The 19667-nt window shown below is 39.2% G+C and overlaps 1 protein-coding gene across 3 annotated transcripts in view; it reads right to left on the bottom strand.

The window, feature by feature from the left end:
• The window catches only part of AQP9 (aquaporin 9), a 50581-nt gene that overhangs the window by 22207 nt on the left and 8707 nt on the right, over positions 1-19667 (bottom strand). The gene's annotated exons all lie outside the window — the stretch shown is intronic.

Here is a 19667-nt window from a genome sequence, read left to right as displayed (position 1 = left end):
TCAGGAAATTTCACACAATGATCTAGGTATCTGATTTTCTTTAAAATTAAATTTTATTTTGAGATAATTATAGACCCACATGTGTTGTAAGAAATAATACAGAAAAGTCCCATGTACCTGTTACCCACTGGTTCCTTTTAATCAACCAGATCTGGTTATTCACAGTAGCAGTTGGGGATCCCTTTAAACAGGGCTTATGTCTTCCCAACTGGCTCACTTCACTGCCCCTCACTCATTTAGGTCACCCTCCTGGCCTCTGTAGGTATTTGAGTTTGACAGTTCTGTTCTTGTGGCTCCCAGTATAAAAGCAGGACCAGGCACACAAACCACTATACACACATCCAATAAAGGGGAAAGGCCATTTGTACCATGCATTAGAAAAAATGTCTGATGTGCAAGAAAACAAAGGAAAACCTTAGGGGGATAGATTTGGCAATCAGGACCCCCTTATTCTCATGTATTTTCTCCCTGATGGGGCTGTAGTTTCCTAGGGAGCAGAGGCTGCCAAACTCACTGCTTCTTGTATTCCCTGTGGCACCAAGCCCAGTGCTGGGCTGATAGTAAGCATTCTGCAAACAGTTGCACAATGAAGTACGATAGTGAGTCTTCCACGATCTTCAGCTGGTAGAGGATATTTTGGAGAATGAAATTCATATTGAGAAAGGTTTGCAATAAATATATGATGGTACATCCAGTCAGTAGACTGCTAGTCTACTGAAAAAAATAGAAACAAACAGAAAAAAACAGAATAAAGGAGATCCGTGTATACCAAAGTGGAAAGATCCCCAACGTATACTATTAAAATAAAAAAAGATGCAGAGCAGTGCTAAAACATGCTGCCAATTGTATTAAATACATTACATGCATTTCTTTTTATATACATGATCTCTCTCCATGAATACACAAGCAGCAGAAATGGGGTTAAACCCTAATGGGTCAGAGGGAGTGCATGACTGGGACAGAAATTGGAAGAGAACTTTTCATTGTATATCCTCTCTTTTTTTAAACCCATGTGTTTTCTAATTGTTTTTTTAAAATGGGCCCCACATACTCATTGAATAATCAGTTAAAACCATTTAATCACAGTCCATTAAAGAAATACTTGGTGAAGGATGGTTCTTGGGAAAGACAGAACAGTTGCCTACAAGTTTGGTAGGAAAATGAGACAGCAAATGACCACCAGCTTTCACCATGCTGTAGTTTAAAAAGCTAGTGTGGCCCTGGAGGCATAAGTATAGAAATTACTAGATGATTACATGGAATCCAGTTGGGGTTTTATAACTAAAAAAGAGCAATTAACTTGAGGGAGGGCTTGGCATTGAGCAATACATATTATTCAGAGGCAGGAAAATAGAGCATATGAGGAAATATTTCAGAAAAAAATATAATTTTTGGAAAAAGAGATTAACAATGTGAAGGCTTTTTATGAGGAAGATAATAACCTACTGTTGTGTCTTTTCATAAAGAGCTGAAAATGGAAGGGTCTAAAACTAAAATATGAAAGGTTGCACAAAGACAGTTTTTTTTTACTATGATGAATTAATTCTAAACAGCTCCCTCAGGGCTCATTTGTGAGGTCCTTTAGAGGAAAATAAGTTATAAACAAGAGATATTTAATACATATAGAATGTTTTCTCTGACAGCAGAGAAATTACATAGATGATGCTTTCGTGTCTCTTCCAGTCCCCAGTTCTAAGATACATCCACTTACCTTAGCACGCAGAGAAAAGGTGGAGAGCTTTGTACCCTACCATGAATGTTAAATATAGTTACAGCAAGAGCATGTCCCCTTTCTCTTTTCAAAAAAATCCCGAGTCCATTTTATAGCCTAACAATTTCACCTAGACTTGACATTATTTTTTCTAGAATCCTTAACTACTATAATAACTGTCGGAATTAAAACCACATTGGCATATTTCTTTCATTTTAATGTAAATCCAATTAAATGCTCTGGGCACAACTTCCAGGTGAACTGACATTTTAGTAGTATCTCCTAAAATGAGGAATAAAACAACACTGACAGCTGAGATGACTTGATTTAGACAACCAGGGCTAAGAAGAGACGCAAAAGAGAGAGGCCAGTCCTGAGCTATTAATGCTTTCTAAATAAGCGTCTCCCCTCTTTTATGGTCCTGATGTACATGCACTTGTTTTAGTTTAGAGGGGACATAAAAGCTTTAAATGGCTCAAGTGGGTCCGTGGAGGCTTCTGCCTTGTCAAATTTCACTATGATTAATACTCCTCTCTTCCACTCTAGATGCTGAAATGGCTTTTCTTAGGAGGATAATCAATGCTGTGTGCTGCAGGAAATAGGAGAAGTGATGAGCAATGTGGGGACTTCAGTTGCCCTCATCAAAATCGCTGCTCAGAAGATTGGAGCCCAGATTTCCAGCATTGCATCTTAATTTAGAAACGTATTTATTGTAGCCTGAAAAGCAACGACGAAGCCAGGTAACTGCCTCCTGGTTTGTTCCCTTGCCTGCCTCCTCTTGCCTGTATTCACAGCACCAGGACAGCAGACCATTGGCGTTCTAATATATCATGGGCTGCTTGCTGGAGATCTGGCCACCCACTCTGGTTCTCTCCTTCTGTGTGTTCAGTATATTTTTTTTCCTCCAAAAATGAGAGAACTGTTTTTTATGGTATTGATGATAAAATGTTCCATCGTGATTCCCTGAGCTTACCTTCAAGAACTGCCATACATTTCCCTTCTTAGACTCAAAAAGAGCCCACTATCGTATCCACCATGTCTTGATTTTCCTGGTCCTCCCATCTAGAAAGCATTTTTAGGTCTGTCGTCCATTCAGATTCTTCTCAACAAACCTAATATTTCTCCCCTGAAGTTCAATTGTACTGTTTCTACTCTACAATAAGTACTTAGTTACCTTCCAAGTGCCTAATCTTGATTTCCTTGTCTAGAAAACAATCTCTTGGGTTCCTTTCCATATTAACATTGTGGATATTCTAATGTATAATGGTCTGTAATATGTGAGTCTTTTTGATTTTATTCTGTCCCCTTGGGTGTTCTGCTTCCTAAGTCCACCACCCATTCCTCCTCTGCAGGCCTACAGACTTTTAAGATTTCTTCTACCTTCTTGACAGGACCTAGCACTTGCTCAATCTAGCTGCCTCCTCAAGAAGAATTAGAAAAGTCACAAAACCATATAGGAGATAGAGGGAATGACAAAGCCATGGACACAATGAAGATCTAGCCTTCACTATGTCCTTCACTGTGTCTTCAAAGTTCCTCATTAATCTTTCATTCATGTTCTCTCAATAGCTTCACCAAGCCTTCTGTTCTCTCATCAGCACAACCCACCCATGTGTTCTGCACATAACACCACTTTCCAGTTGACTCAGCACCTATTAATGGATGTGAAGACCAATGGTAACTCAGAATGTCACACAAACTTTGTATTGCAGTTATCCAGCACTGAAGAATTCACCACCCCAAAACTTAGTGGCTTAAAATGATAACATTTATTTTGCTTATGAATCTGCAATTTGGGCGGGGTTTGGGGTGGCATGTCATCCCTGCTCTACTTGGTATCAAATGGAGTGGCTTAAAAAGTGGAACACTGGAATTATCTGAAAGCTTGCATATTCATGCATCTCATGGTTGATGTTGACTGTCCGCTGATACCTTAGCTGGAGCTTACAAATGGCTTCTCTGTGGGGCCTGGCTTCTTTACAATATGGTAGCTGGGTTCCAAGACTGAGCATCATATAGGATCCAGAGACTTGCTCTTAAACCCTGCACCATGCCATGTCTCAGTTATACCATTTTGCTGGTTCTGTACTTGATAGCACACAGAAGCCATGTGATACAGGCATTCTCCCTACAACACCCTAAATGGGTGTTCACCTAACCCATATTGGATCACCTTTAAGGATAGGGAGCTCATTACCACATTAGGCAGCTTGTTCTGTATACTTTTTATTGTTCCCGTGGTTGAGCATCCTTCCTTACACGAAGTTGGAGGTTTCCTTCCTGAAACTTCTGTCCATTAGCCCCAGGCATACTGTTGCAACCAAGGAGAATAAGCCTTTCACATACCAGGCATTGAGATAAGTGGAGGGGCATAATGCCCTCCCTGGGTTCTCTCTTTGTTTGGATACTTGTCCCTTCATCTTTGATCTCTGCGTCTCCTCGGGCTCCCAGTGAGTCTCACCTGGGTAAGCTCTACGTTGTCAGTGTCCCTCTTAAAACACAGAGCCCAGAAATGGACACAGTCTTCCCATATTTGTGTATCACATTATGACATGGTAATTAACCCTGTATCTTCTGACTCATGGCTTCTATTGCCATCTGGTGGGACATTTAGCCATGGAATGTTATTTAACTGTTTACATATTTATGCCTGATTTTCTCAATTTTATAAGAAGATTTTCAAGATAATATGCTGAACTTTTTTTGTCTCTGTTACAGCTTCTAGTATATTGGATGTAATTGAATAACAGATCCTAGGTATTATTTCTAGGGATGATGCTTGTTGGCAGTGTAAATGAACATGTTATTTCTCATTCTTAGCTTGCTTATATATTAAAGGGGAATAATGATATGCGCCAGATTTGAATCATATGGCTTTTTGATAAAGAATCAAATGAGATAACATTTGGCAATATTTAAACAACAAAGAGAAATAATAAGGGTAGGATATTATTGTTTATAGTATAAACTCAAAAATTCCAGTTTAGGGCGAATAGGTTAAGAAAGCAGACCCATGAACTTAACTGCTAACTTGCTGCCTGGCAATAAAAACAGGGGAGAAAAGACATCTATAACAGAAATACATCTAGTTGAAATACTTGCTGTTTCATTCCTAGTCATGGGATTTAATTTTGGTGACAGAGGAAAAGTGGGAAGCTGATAAGATCTTCAAGTTGTTTTGACTATTTGTGATTACTCTCCAAAGATGGGCCATTTCATAATTGGCAGGATTTTAGTGCTTTTTGTAGTAAAGCAATGCTAGAAAATAGAAAGATAAATGCTTTTTTTTTACTATCAGTTTCCATACATGGAAGAAGGAAAAGACTTTCATTGGAAAAGGAAGAAAGACATTTGAAAGGCAGAATTCCTACAAAACATTGATTGGTGGGAATTCCCCCAGTCATTCCTGATTACCCAGAGCAAAAATTCTGGAATTATTAATACCTGTTATTCCTTGCCTTTCTCTCCCTTGGCCACCCATAGTCCGTCATTCCCATATCTTGCAGAGCCTTCATCTGCAGCCTCCAATCAGTGTCCCAGCCTCCAATCAGTGTCTCCACCTCCAATCTCTCCCAATCCAGAGACCATGCCAGATGAAGCATCACACACCACCTCCCCACTGCTCAGGAAATGTCAGCCCAGAGTCCTCAAGCTGGTACTCAGGGCTCTCCATTGCCTTGCGTCATGATTCCCAGCCACCTTCCTTTCCAGTATTCTTTAGCACAGATCTTCTGCATCAGCCAGGCTGACATCCTAGTCACTTGGAGCCCTTTGAGCTGATGACACTTATTTTCATCTCTGCACATCTGCTATGCTGCACTTTTCAGAAGAAATGCCCTTTCCTGGCACCTTCCCCAACTAAACCCAATCTATTCTTAATGATGAGCTGAAATCCTGCTTTCTCTATAGGACTTTCTCTGACAACAGAAGCCCTCATTGGCTTCCTGTGCCTACTCTATCACGTCTGCACTTTGCCATTTTATTATATACCTGCCACCTTGTCTTGTGGCACCAACCCCCACCCTCCAAAAACTATAATGTCCACCAGGGAAGTACATTTTTTTTCAGGTTAATTGGAGAAAAACCATACAAATTTATTTAACATGTATACATGGGGAGAACCACAGAGTGATTACACTAATTCTTTATATTCCATGCTTAAATAATAATATTTGATGAAAGATATTAAAATATCTAAACTTAAGCAAGGGCACAAAAAAAAACCATTTCCCTGCTCTCAAGAAAAAGCAGGAAAAGATAAAAAATTTGGTTTCGCCTATCCATCTGATAAGGGATTAATAACTGGAATATATAAGGAGCTCAAACAAATCAACAGCAAACAAACAAACAAAATCCAAATAATCTGATTTTAAAATGGGCAAAAGATCTGAGTAGTCATTTCTCAGAAGACGTACAGTGGCCAACAGGCATATGAAAAAAAATTCTCAAACATCATTAACCATCGGAGAAATGCAAATCAAAACCACAATGAGATAGCATCTCACCCCAGTTAAAACAGCTTTTATCAAAAAGACAGGGAGTAGTGGATGTGGAGAAAGAGGAACCTTTATACACTGTTGGTGGGAATGTAAACTAGTATAGCCACTATGGAAAATAGTGTGGAGGTTCCTCAGAAAACTAAAAACAGAACTGCCATATGATTCAGCAGTTTCAATACTGGGCGTGTATCCAAAAGAAATAAAATCAATATGTTGAAGAGCTATCTGCACTCTCATGTTTACTGCAGCACTATTCACAATAGCCAAAATATGGAATCAACCTAAATGCCCACAAACCAGATTAATGGATAAAGAAAATGTGGCATATATACACAATGAAACATTATTAAACCATAAAGAAGAATGAAATCTTGTCATTTGTAGCAATGTGAATGGAACTGGAGGTCATTATGTTAAGTGAAATAAGCCAGGCATAGAAAGACAGACATCAAATGTTCTCACTTTTATGTGAAAGCTAAAAAAGTGGATCTCATGAAGGCAGAGAGTAGATGGGTAGTTACTAGAGGTCAAGAAAGGGCGGAGGAATGAAGAAATGTTGATTAATAGTAAAAATGTACAGTTTGATAGAAGAAATAAGACCTAGTGCTTCAAAGATTAGTAACATGACTATAGTTAACAATAATCTATTGTATATTTCAAGGTCACCAGAAGAAAATAATTTGAATATTCCTAGCAGAATGAAAAGACAAATATTTAAGGCAATGGATCACCCAATCACACTGATTAGATTTTTATACATTATAGGAATGTATTAAAATGTCCCATGTACCCCCAAAATATGTACATCTGTTATGTATGAATAAAAAAAGAAAAGAAGGAAACAAAACTACCCTGAATAATGCTCCTTTAAACAATGTGGAAATGATAAATAAATGGGAATCTTACTAAAAAAAACCCCACTTAATTTGGGGGTAGGATATGAAATGTGAAAAGTGGGAGGTATAATTTCTAAGAAATACCAAGTGGGACTGCTGGGAAGTTCTCAACTGAGGCATGACCCCTATGACAAGCTGTTTATTGGACACAATGTAAAACCTGACATGGTGAAGTGATTATCACAAGCTGAAATGCTGGGAACAGAGAGAAGGAATAATCAGCCCACAGGTTTATTGCACGTAACCCTTCTCAAATCTCTTGTATATTTATTATGTCCTTTAAAGTGTAAAACAAGATAGTCCTAGCAGAATACATGGTGCATAACAGACACTCAATAAATATTTGTTCAGTGAGTATGTAAGAACTGAGCCCTTTCAGAAAAGCAGTAGTTAATGAAGTTTAGGAATTCCGTAGTGAAGTGTTTGTGAATGCAGGCAACCTGGGGCCAGGGACCACCAGGGAACCTTAGAATTACCGCAAGAGGTCTGTGATTCCTTGTGTGCATCACACATTGTCCAAAAATGGAAAAAATAACATGTCTTCTATCTACCTTTTGTGATCTTGTATTTTCAGAATTAATGAATACTAAAAGACTGTTGTAGTGTATAGAGTTCTTGAAAATTTTTGAAGTTAAAAGGATCTCCTTGGGAAAGATTGTCATGGGCTTTGGAATAAATACTGTACAAAAAGTTTACCATCATGACTCATCTGTTTAGGGTTGTGTGAATAAAGGAATACTAGCTACCCTCTATATAGTTCGTTCTTTGTGCCAGGTTGCACGCTAAGTGCTTTACTTGTATTCCTTTATCACTATCCCATTATTAACTTAATAGTTATAACATTCTGGGAGGTAAGTAGTATTATCTCCATCTCATGGATGAGCAAATTGAGACTGAGAAAGATCAAAGCAACTTGCCTAATTTTACATCATTGTGAGGAGACAGAACCAGGATTTGATCACAGGTCTGTTTTAGTCAGAGGCCCAAACTTTTAGCCGTCACACACTGGATGGAACAAGAGGTCATCAGATGCAACCGATGCCCCCAAGAATCCATGGAAATCCTCAGGGAGGATACTAGGTTTTCCATAGGATGTGGAATAGGGGCATTGGTTTTTCTATCTGCACGTTGAAAGCAAAGGGCTGTCTGGGAAGGTGAGGACTTGAAGACCCCAGGTAGCAGCCATCTGTTCCCAATCTATCCAGTATAAATGGCCTCGTTGTAAACCAGATGTGTCAGTCCAAAGAGAAAGGGCTGAGGCTGAAGCTATTTGTCTCCTTATCATTCCTGGTCTTCGCCAGGACAAGTGCTTTTCTGGTAACAGTAAGTATGGTCACCCTAGTTCAGAAAATATACAACACTTGCGCTTTGTCATCAAAGCTTCTCAGGGACCTAGAAAAGAAAATCCTTTTCAGCTCCAATTTCCCTTCCTTTCTCAGAGATGACTGAGATATTTTGGTGATTACCTCCAGCTTTTTCAATTTATGCAAAATCGATTTTCTCGATTTCTGCTCACTTGATTTCTAGCTCCCCCTGCACAGACAACTTCCGTTAGATGATCAAGCGCCCACCAGTAGGAAACTCGAGTGAAAAGTAGAGTTAAACCCTTTCCTCTCTTGTTCTCTCTCTCACTCTCCTCTCCTCATAGTGTCTTCCAATTTTGTGGTTATCAATGCACACTCCCCACTAATGCTGACCAAACATGCCTAATACTGGAAGTGAGTATGGGCCTAGACGGGGCCTTTTCCACATGGATAAGCCACGCCCAACAGCCACATGGGTTTCTGTGGCACTGGTCAGCATTTGGGGGCACTAACCAGGGAGTTGAACAATTTCCCCCACTCCCACCTGCCTCCTTTATGACGTTTTATTTTGCTAAAGCCAAACAAGTAAGCCAGGTGGACATTCTAAAATGCCCCAATACCTCCAAGTCTCACCCAGCTGGTATGTATTCGTTATTGTTCTTTCAAAGACTTTTCTGGGAAGCAAATCCAGTGGTGCCAGTTCAGGGCACATTTGCTCTATGCTATGTGAACAGCAATATGACCCAAGAACATGAGTTCTTTGTGACTGCTTCACCTCGTACCCTGCTGCAGGTCTTCTTGGATATAGGAAGGGAACACATTTAAATTATTAAACAAAAATACCCTCAAGTAGATAATTTGTCATTAAATGATGCAAATATTTATAAAAACAGAAGTAAGCATTAAAAGAGCATATCTGTGGCAACACATTTTAAATAAACAGATCTGTGTGTGTATATGCACACATATATGTGTTTGTACACATGTATATATGTGATATGTATCCTCTCATTTAGTCCCCTTTAGGAGGAGGAAAGCACTCCCGTTTCCATCTAAGGAAACCTTTGGACAAAGAAATTAAGTAATTTTCCTGAGGATATATGTAGGGTAAGCGCACCTGAGAGCATTAACTTAAGCCTACCCTTAGACTGATCCTGTATGGCAGATGCACCTGAATGTTCCGAGCTAGGGAATCTGGAAGTGGCCATCCTAGAGATTCGTTCCCTATCTGTGATAAACATCTGAACCCTGGCCAGTTCTATGCAACGTGGGCCGTACAGGGGATTGAGGCCCTGAATTTTGAGTTAAATGAAGGTTGCCAGGTGAAAGTCATTAAGAGGAGGATGTTAAGTGAAAATGCTATATAAACTGCATGCTGTTTACAGGGGATTGCAGTTTTCCTGCCCAGTCTGTGGTCACTGGGCCGCGAGGTTACGTCCATGTTGACAAGGAGTTTCTTGACTGAAATGTGCTATGTTCGATGAATGATTTAGTGTACTATGTAATATTAAGGATTTTTAGTATGGGTTGATATTTGTGTTGGCTAGTTTGAGTTGTACGGTTGATATGGTGAATGTGTTATAGTTGATTAGGATTGTTAATAGGTGGTTATATGTATGTGGATTATATTCTTGATGTACTTTAATGTATTAATGTACTACATATGATTAAACAATTATAGTACAATATATTATTCATGGGATTAACAGTAGTGCATGAAGTATATAAAAGCACTAATGTATTAGTATTAGTTCGTTAATACTGACATAGTAGTTAAAGTGTGTGCTGAAAAAAGCACAGAGAGTAGTTTAATTAGAATTTCAGCTTGGGTGTTGACAGTGAAGCAGAAGTGCTTTTTCCCTGAGTTGTCCTGGGGAGGGAATTCCCCATTGCTGGTTTACAAGACCAGAGTATTGAGTTATACTACAAAGGCAGTTTCATTTGAGTAATTTGTTTTCAATTAGGGCGGTAATTGGTATAAGGTGAAGATAGTCGAGAAGTGCATAATGGATGTTGTTTGTCTGATGATAATAAAAGGGTAGTCATCTGGCTGCCCTCCAATTCATGTGAGTGTGAGACTAGTGGACAGAATACTATGCTTTGTTCTTTAGACATGTGAGGTATAGGAATAACTGCTAGAATAAGAATGGAAGATATAAGGGCCAGTACACCTCCTAGTTTATTAGGGATGGATCATAAGATTGCGTATGCAAATAAAAAGTATCACTGGTTTAATGTGGGGCGAGGTATTGAGGGGGTTGGCTAAAGTGTAATTATCTGGGTAGCTCAGGAGATCAGGTGAAAATAGTACTAGAATTATTACAATTATTAGGAAGAGGAGGAGGAGAATTAGGCCTAGAATATCTTTGATTGTGTAGTAAGGGTGGAAAGTGATTTTGTCAGGGTCTGATGAGATCCCTGAAGGGGTTATTAGATCCTGTTTCATGTAAGAACAAAAGGTGAACAGTCGCTAAAGCTGCAATGATGAAAGGTAAGATAAAATGGAAGGCAAAAAATCGTGTAAGGGTGGCTTTGTCTACTGAAAATCCACCTCAGATTGATCGCACAAGGTCAGTTCCAATATATGGAATGGCTGATAGTAGGTTTGTAAAAACTCAGAATATTTGGCCTCATGGGAGTACGTAACCTATAAATGCTATTGCTATGGTCATGAGTAGCAGGATAATACCAATATTTCAGGTTTCTAGAAATATAAATGACCCATAGTATAAGCCTTGGCCAATGTGCAGGAAGAGGCAGGTGAAAAGTATTGAAGTGCCGTTAGCATGAAGATAGCGAATTATTCAGCTGTAGTTTACATCTCGGCTGATATTGGCGATTGAAAAGAAGGCAGTTAAGTGATCTGATGTGTAGTGTATGGCCAGAAATAATCCAGTAGTGATTTGGAGAATTAAGCAGGCACAAATAAGTGAGCCAAAGTTTCATCATGTAGAAATGTTGGATGGTGTGGGAAGATCAATGAATGAATGATTAATAATTTTTATTAGCAGATGAGTTGTGCGCATTTTGGTCATTAGTGTTCTTACAGTTGAAATACAATGATGGTTTTTCATACTGTTAGTAATGGTTATAGTCCATGTAGGAATAATGGCTTATGCTTTATTTTTATTAAGTATTCTTTTAGTTATAGGGTTTGCAGGTTTTTCTTCGAAACTGTCTCCTATTTATGGGGGGGACTAGGATTAATTATCAGTGATGCTGTGGGTTGTGGTATTGTGTTGAATTTTGGTGGGACTTTCGTGGGGTTAATAGTCTTTAATTTATTTGGGTGGTATAATGGTTGTTTTTGCTTATACTGGGGCAATGGCTATTGAGGAATATCCTGAAACATGAGGGTCAAGTATTGACATTTGAGGGGCTTTATTATTCAGATTATTAATAGAGTTGGTGTTAATTTGGTGAATGACTGATTATGATGGGATGGTCATTATAATTAATTTTAATAGCGTACAGAGTTGCATAATTTTTGAGGGTGAGGGGGTGAGGTGGTTGCGTGAGGATTCTGTCGGTGCAGCTCCTTTGTAAAGTTATGGGTATTGGTGGTAATTGCTGGTTGAACGTTATTTGTTAGTATTTATGTTGCACTTGAAGTTACTCAGGGTGATGATTAGGTAATTAAGATTAGAGTTAGAAGAGGTAAAATAAAAAGGGAGAGGAAATAGAGTTTCATTAGGCCTTTTGGGGCAGATATGGTAATGGAGGCTGATATTTGAGTTTGTGAAATGGTTTTTGGCATGGACTTTCCTAATCAAATTATGTCTAGTAGAAGTGAGGCCAGATTTTGGCTTGTAAATAGGCTTGAGTCGGGGGAGCTGTATGGTGGATGGTGGCTGAGTAAAAACCTAGTATATTGGAGAAGTTAAATGTCTGTAATTGATACTTTAGCTTAAGGTTATTAGTTATAATATTTAGTTCTATTGCTAGTAAGAGGCCTAAGGTGGTCACACCTAGGGCTGTGAGTTTTAGGTGAAGTGGCATAGCTGTTTAGGGGGATGAAGTGGGAACAATATTTTTGGTAATGAGGAATCCAGCGAAGATACTGCCGATTATTAGGCGTTCAACTGGGTTAATTAGAAAAGGGTTTTTTGTTAATAATAATCAGTTGTGAAGCGAGGTTGTCCTATCAGAGCGAAGAAAATAATTTGGGTACTATAGACAGCTGTTAGGGAGGTTGCAATAAGAGTAATAGAAACAGCTCAGGCGTTGGTATATGATGTGTTTGCAGTTTCAATAATGAGGTCTTTAGAATAAAAGCCTGTGACGAAAGGCATACCTGTAAGTGCGAGGCTGCCAATGACAAGGGAGGAGGAAGTGAGGAGTAGAGTCTTGAATAGTCCTCCTATTTTTCAGAAGTCTTGTTCATCATTGAGATTATGGATGATGGATCCTGAACATATATAGCTTTTAAAAAGGCGTGGGTGCAGATATAAAGAAATGCTAGGTGTGATTAATACCAATTGTGACTGTTATAAGGCCTAGTTGGCTTGAGGTGGAGAATGCTATGATTTTTTTTATGTCATTTTGTGTTAGAGCACAAATTGCTGTTAATAATGTGGTCATGCCCCTACACATAATGTAAAGGTTTGGATTCATAGATTATTTTCTATTAAAGTGTAGAAGCAGATAAGTAGAAAAACTGCACAACTGTAGCGCTAGAGTGGAGTAGGGCTGAAACTGGGTTGGGCCTTCTACAGTGGAAGGAAGTCAGGGATGAAGGCCAAATTGAGCTGACTTTCCTGCTGCTGCCAGGAGAACGCTAATTAGTGGAAAGGAATTGGGGGTAAGATTTAGAATAAATATTTGTTGAAGCTGTCATGTGTTGGAAAATAAGAGGAATCATGCTATAGCTAAAATAAAGCCAATATTGCCAATCGTTTATACAGGACCATTTGGAGGGCTGCTGTATTAGCATCTGCTTGGCCATATCATCAGCCAATTAGTAAAAAAGACACAATTCCCACACCTTCTCATCCAATAAAAAGTTGGAAGAGGTTATTGGTGGTAACTAGAATTAATATTATGGTGAGGAAAATGAGTAAATATTTGAAAGATTGATTAGTATTAGAGTTTGAGTTTATATATCATATTGAGAACTCTACAATAGATCAGGTAACAAATAGTGCTACTGGGATAAATATTGTGGAAAAGTAGTCTAGTTTGAAGCTTAGTGAGAGTTGAAGAGTTTGAATTGTTATTCACTGTCAGGTTGAGATAATTGTTTCTTGATCTATGAAAATGTATATTGTTACAGGGATGAGGCTGATAATAAAGACACATGCAATAGATATTTTTACATAGTATGGGTATCAATCTTTTTTTCAGGGGTTAGCTAAGGTAGTAATAATTGGTAAGATTAAGGGAATTAGTGTTTTTATAATAGTGGTATAATACATGTTTGTTACTTTTACTTGGAGTTGCACCAATATTTTTGGTTCCTAAGACCAATGGGTAGCTCTTATCCTTTGAAAGTTGAGAAAGCCATGTTATTAGGGATGGGAGCATGAGTTAGCAGTTCTTGCATACTTTCTCAGTAGATAAGGTGCAGGCTTCTATTATTAGATCCACAATCTAATGTTTTGGTTAAACTATATTTACAGTATGCAAACCCCATATTAATCTTAGGGTTTAAGGATAATAGAAAGATAGGTGCAAGGTATATGAGTATTAGTGTATTTTCTTGTGTAAACGAGGGTTTAATACTGTTAATGTAATATACAAGTGTCCCTCGTTGTGTTGTGATTAGTATATGTAGGGAGTAAAGATCTGTAATTAGTATATTAAGTCTTATAAGCATAATGGTGATGTTTGATCAAGAGAATAAAGCCATAGTAATGAAGAGTTCTCCTGTTAAATTTATAGTAGGGGGAAAGGCAAGTTTAGTAAGACTTGCTAAAAGCCATCAAGAGGCTGTTAGTGGAAGCAGTGTTTGAAGGCCTCAGATAAGTAATATAATTTGGCTGTAGACTTGCTCGTAGTTCAAATTTGCTAGGCAGAATAGTAAAGATGAAGTGACTCCATGGGCAATTATAACGGTGACTGCACCTTTAAAGCTTCAAGGCGTTCAAATGAGAATAGCCATAATAACAAGTGCTATATGGCTTACGGAGGAATATGTGATAAGTGATTTTAAGTCCGTTTGTCATAAACAAATAGAGCTTGTCATAACTATTTCCCATAAGGATAATATGAGGAAGGGGTAGGCTTTATATATTCTGTTAGGGGGTTGAGGATAAGGGTAAGCTGTATAATACCATAGCCACCTAGCTTTAGGAGTACCTCTGCAAGTACTATTGAGCCAGCAATAGGGGCTTCCACGTGGGCTTTGGGGAGTCATAGGCGAAGTCCATATAGAGGTATTTTTACTAAGAGAGTCATAATACATGTAAGTCATAAAAGATTATTAGATCAGGAATTTAATAGTTCTTGGGTGGTAAATATTATTATGTTTAGTGGACCCAAGGTATTCTGAGTATGGGCAAGTGCGATAAGTAGGGGAAGAGAACTATTACAGAGTTTTTTCGGTGGGAGTGACTCATTGGAAAGGTGATGTTGGCTTGCTAGAATTACAAGAGGTAATAGTCAGGTTGTTAAGATTAGAAGGGGCGATGTTAGTGAGTCAGAAGAGAAAGTGAGAAGTTAGATGAATTACATTTAATTGGGTAAGATATAGTAATGAGGCTGATGAATAGGTTGTGGATAGTTATGTTAATTCAGATTATAGAGTTATTACAGAGTCATGTTGGTAACAGTATAATTGTTGGAATAATAACTTCTAGCACTGAAGTAAATTTAGATTTTGTACATAATCTAGGCCGTATGTGTTGGAGATTGAAACTAGTAAGGCAAGGCACACTGCGGTTTTGCAGGTCGCAAATACTAGGAGGATAATGAATATTATGGATGCCAGAGTGAAATGTATGTTTAAAGTTATAAGAGTAATTATAATGAATATTGATAATACTATACCTTCTAGGCATAATAGGGATGATTTTAAGTGGGATAGACTAATATTCCCAGCAATGCTATGGTGTATGTTAATATAATATTGATACAAATAAAGGGCATTTGGTAAATATGGTCTATCATAATCTAACGAGTCGAAATCATTTATTTTAACTTAAACTATCTACCAATTCAATTCAGTCTAGTCCTTTTTGGGTTGATTCATAAGTCAAGCCTAGGATTAAAATGATAATTAGTATAAGGGCTGTGCTGATTATTAGTGTCAGGTTGTTTGTTTGAAGGGCTCACGGCAGGGGCAGTAGTAGAGCAATTTCTAAGTTGAACAGGAGAAATGTGACCATTAGGAAGAATTTTATGGAGAAAGCGAGGTGGCCGGAGGTTAATGAGTCAAATCTGCATTCATAAGGGCTGGATTTTTCTATATAAATATTAAGTTTTGGGAGTCAAAATGTAATTGCCATAGTAATAGGGCCAATAAGGTGTCAGTCACTAGGGCTAGTGTCAAGCTAATTATTCCTTTTCGAATATTATTGAAGCTTATTGATTGGAAGTCAATGGTATTGCTTATGCTAAAAGAGTAGGATCCTCATCAGTAGATAGAGACATATAATAATAGTCTTACTATATCTATGAAGTGTCAATATCAGGCAGCGGCTTCAAAGCCAAAGTGGTGGTTAGATGTAAACTGAAATTTTAATTGGCAGAGGAGGCAGATAGTGAGAAATGTTGACCCAATAATGAAGTGAAGTCCATGAAAGCCTGTGGCTACAAAGAATGTTGAGCCATAAATTCCATCGGAGATAGGAAAAGGGGCCTTGAAATACTCTGAAACTTGTAGGAGGGTGAAGTACACGCCTCAGGTAATTGCAATGGCGACTACCTTCCATCAGGCTGTGGTGAGTTCAAGTAATTGAAATTCCTGATGCAAGAATGGGGTAAGGCCACAGTGGAGTGGGTCTGAATGGCAAATGCCCCTCTGAGACAAGGCATACGTTATCCATTTTCCCGCAACCCCACCATGCCCACATCACTCATATGTGTTGCCTGTTCTGTCTCACTTAGCTTTGGAGCTGTTGACTCCTGTCTTAAGGTCTGGGAAGAGGAAACCATTAAGATTTTGGTGCCAGTGATTTCCTGGCCTTGCAGATACCATGGTGATAACACACCTGGGCTGGGATGCAGTCCTAGCTCCTGGAGAAAGAATCTGTGGCTACCATCAAAGGAAGGACTGCCTATAGGCAAAAGTTTGTCTAAGGTGGTGGCCATAGTGTTTCAAAAAAACACAATCCCCATTCTTGAGAAGGGAGTCACGTTAGGGCTTACCAGAGGCTTCCCTGCTCCTATAAGTTTGTAACCGGAGAGGAAAGAGAATCCATGGCAATCTGTCAGCACAGCACTCTCTGCAAACCTTGGCCCTCCAGCCTGTGCTATAGGTGTGTGTTTGAGAAGTCCCCCATCCATCCTACTCCACCTGTTTATTCCCATCTATTCAGCTTATGTGACTATAGCCTTTTGAACATATGAAGATAACAATAACACCAATAACAACTAATCTATATTGAGTGAATTTTGTGAGTTAAGCACTTTGCATGCATTAGCCCATCAGTCCTCACAATGACCTATGAGTCAGGCCCTCTTCCTGTCTCCATTTTACAAACTAGGAAACCAAAGCTTAGAGACGTTAAAAGAATTGCTCTCACATTCCCGTAAGTGGTAAGTGCTGGGGCCAAGGTTTGACTGCACACGATTTTGACCAGCAATAGGTGAAAGAGGAAACATTCACATGGCATTTGCGCCATGGTGAGGCTCTCTCACGCACTTTACCTCTGTGAGTCCTCCCAATACTTCATCCCCAGTTACAAACTGAAAGTCTGAGTGACTTGATACAAGACCTATTGCTAACAGGTGACAGTTTCTGAATCTAGAGCCAGATTCTTTCATTCCCATCCCAGTGTTCCTCCTGTGACAACTGCTGCTTCTTCTGTGGGTCAGCCTGTTTCCTTTATTAGCACAGAGTGCAGATTTATGCACAGCTTTCCTGTCAGTTAGTTTTCCAATTGCAAAATAAAACTTTCTCAGTCATAACAAAAATAGTCACAAAGAACCAAGACTGAAACCTGGATCTTCTGGCTAAAAATAAAATATGTGGTGGCATGTAGCCTGAGAGAATATCAGGAAGAGATCAATCACCCAAGAACCAGCTGTACTTGAAAAGAGGTGATATTAGGGCAGGCTCATAAAAAGAGAGGAATCTGCAATTTGAGAGCCAGGTGAATGGGAACATGGCCAGCCTCAGTGCTCTCCAGGTAGAAAAAAGCACCAAGAACAAACTCAGAGCTCAGAAGGGAGAGGTGATTGAACTCCACTATCTCTACTGGGCTGAAAAGAACAATGCTCTCCTTTTCTGACCTCACCAGGCATTCACATGCCTCAACTCATCCCAAATGCTGACCTGGATGGGAACTTGATCACCATCCCAAGGACCAGAATAAGAAATGAATGAAGCATTTATTAATTAAGTTGTGTTTGTATTAGGATAACTGTGACTCTGATTGGGCTGTATGTGAGTGGGGGTTGCTGAGGACAGTTCTCCCTCTACCCACAGGGCCCAACAGTGCCAAGGCCGCCTCTTGTCACTCTCAACCTGGGAGATCTCTGCATATGGAGGAGTTCTGAGGACTGATGTGTTTCCAGGATCAGCAAATCTCAAAGTATGTTTCACAGATCATTAGTTCCGTTAGATGCTCCTCAAAAAAGGGGTTTGTGGTTAAGTAGAGCTGAAGACAGCTTTACATTCTGTTCCCCTCTTAGAGATTTACAGAGAACATTAAAGGCTCTGATAATTCCTGCAGTTGAGAAAACTGCTTATTTTGGTTTCACCCAATGTTTCCCCAGCATATTTGGGAAGGACCACATATTTTTTTTCCACTTAATTCTTATTTGCATCTTTTGGAACTAGTGTTTTTCAGAACAGATTTTGAGCAACTCCCTACAAAAATGCTTTGAAAAGACATACTCTACTGGGTGAACTCTCGTGGGGTGAAAGGGGGTGAAGAAAATACATGTGAATATGTACAATTTTTTAAATTTCAAAAGGGTATACCATAAAATATAAGAAATGTGTTTCCTTCCAACCCCAGATTTTAAATATTATTCTCCACAGGTAACTAATGTCAATACTTTCTGGTATGTTGTCAAAAACTGTGCATGTGCCTCTGTGTGTGTGCATGTATATGTGTGTGTGTGTGTGTGTGTGTGTGTGTGTGTTTATACAGGTGAGGGTATTTAACACATACCATTTCTGCCTGCTTTTTCTACTTGAATAGCTTAGAGTATTTTTGTATTAGCATGTAAACCTTCTATTTAATGGGTAAATAGGAGTCTGGCATAGATACACCCCCATTTCTTTAACCAATCACCTGTTGACAGAAGCATAGGGTTTTCGGGAGGTACTCTCATAAGAAAGCTTGAATTTCCAGAAGGACTCTAAGGCATGTGCGCTGAGAGGGACTAAGCCCTCAAGTCTTTTATGATCTTGACTGACCGTTCTAGGCTCACATCTTAGCATGACCAGCCAAGCTACCAAGATGGAGAAAAGGGCAAGGGGCAGGGCAGGCACACTTTGCTGGCATAGTTTCTCTTAAACCATTTGCTTTGCTTAGAAGTTTCAGTGAACTCAGCAATCCTGCCCCAGACATGAAAGTAGGTGCCTGCTGGAGGTATAAGGGGCACCTAATTTCTTCACGGCTGAACTGCCTCAGCCATTTGAACCATCTGTGGGTTGTTAGGTCACTTTCACAGGGCTGATGAGTAAAGAAGGGCCAACTTCTGCTCTCATTAGTATGTTTTCCTTTCTTGTCAAGTAATGAGAACATGTTGCAATGGGCTTTGTCACTAAAGAAAAACTGACCAAACCCACTTCTGGAAAGTAGAAAAAAAAATACTTCCCGTTTGAAAGTCAATGAAAACAGTGAGTTTTCTGGATAAAATTAAAATTCACAATCAGAAGCAGAATCCTGTTTGGCAGAATCAAGTTTGGCTCCAGGAGTCTGCAGCCCTTAGATCAATGATCCAGAACGGACTTTTCTCCCAAGCGCCTTGAAACTGTGAGATTTCCCAGGTAAGCCTGGTCCTCCACGTTCATTGCTGATAGGGGGAAGTCTGTAGGAAAATTCTCCCTCAGCTGCTACTGACTCAAAGTCTAAGGATGTCAAAAGAGCTGGCCTCATTTGTAGGAAGCACGAGGTCTCTTAGTCATTCACGGTCACACATC

This window comes from Nomascus leucogenys, chromosome 6 (assembly GCF_006542625.1).
Source record: "Nomascus leucogenys isolate Asia chromosome 6, Asia_NLE_v1, whole genome shotgun sequence".
NCBI lineage: Eukaryota > Metazoa > Chordata > Mammalia > Primates > Hylobatidae > Nomascus > Nomascus leucogenys.
Note: the sequence above shows the minus strand (reverse complement) of the source record. Positions and strands in the feature narration are given on the sequence as shown.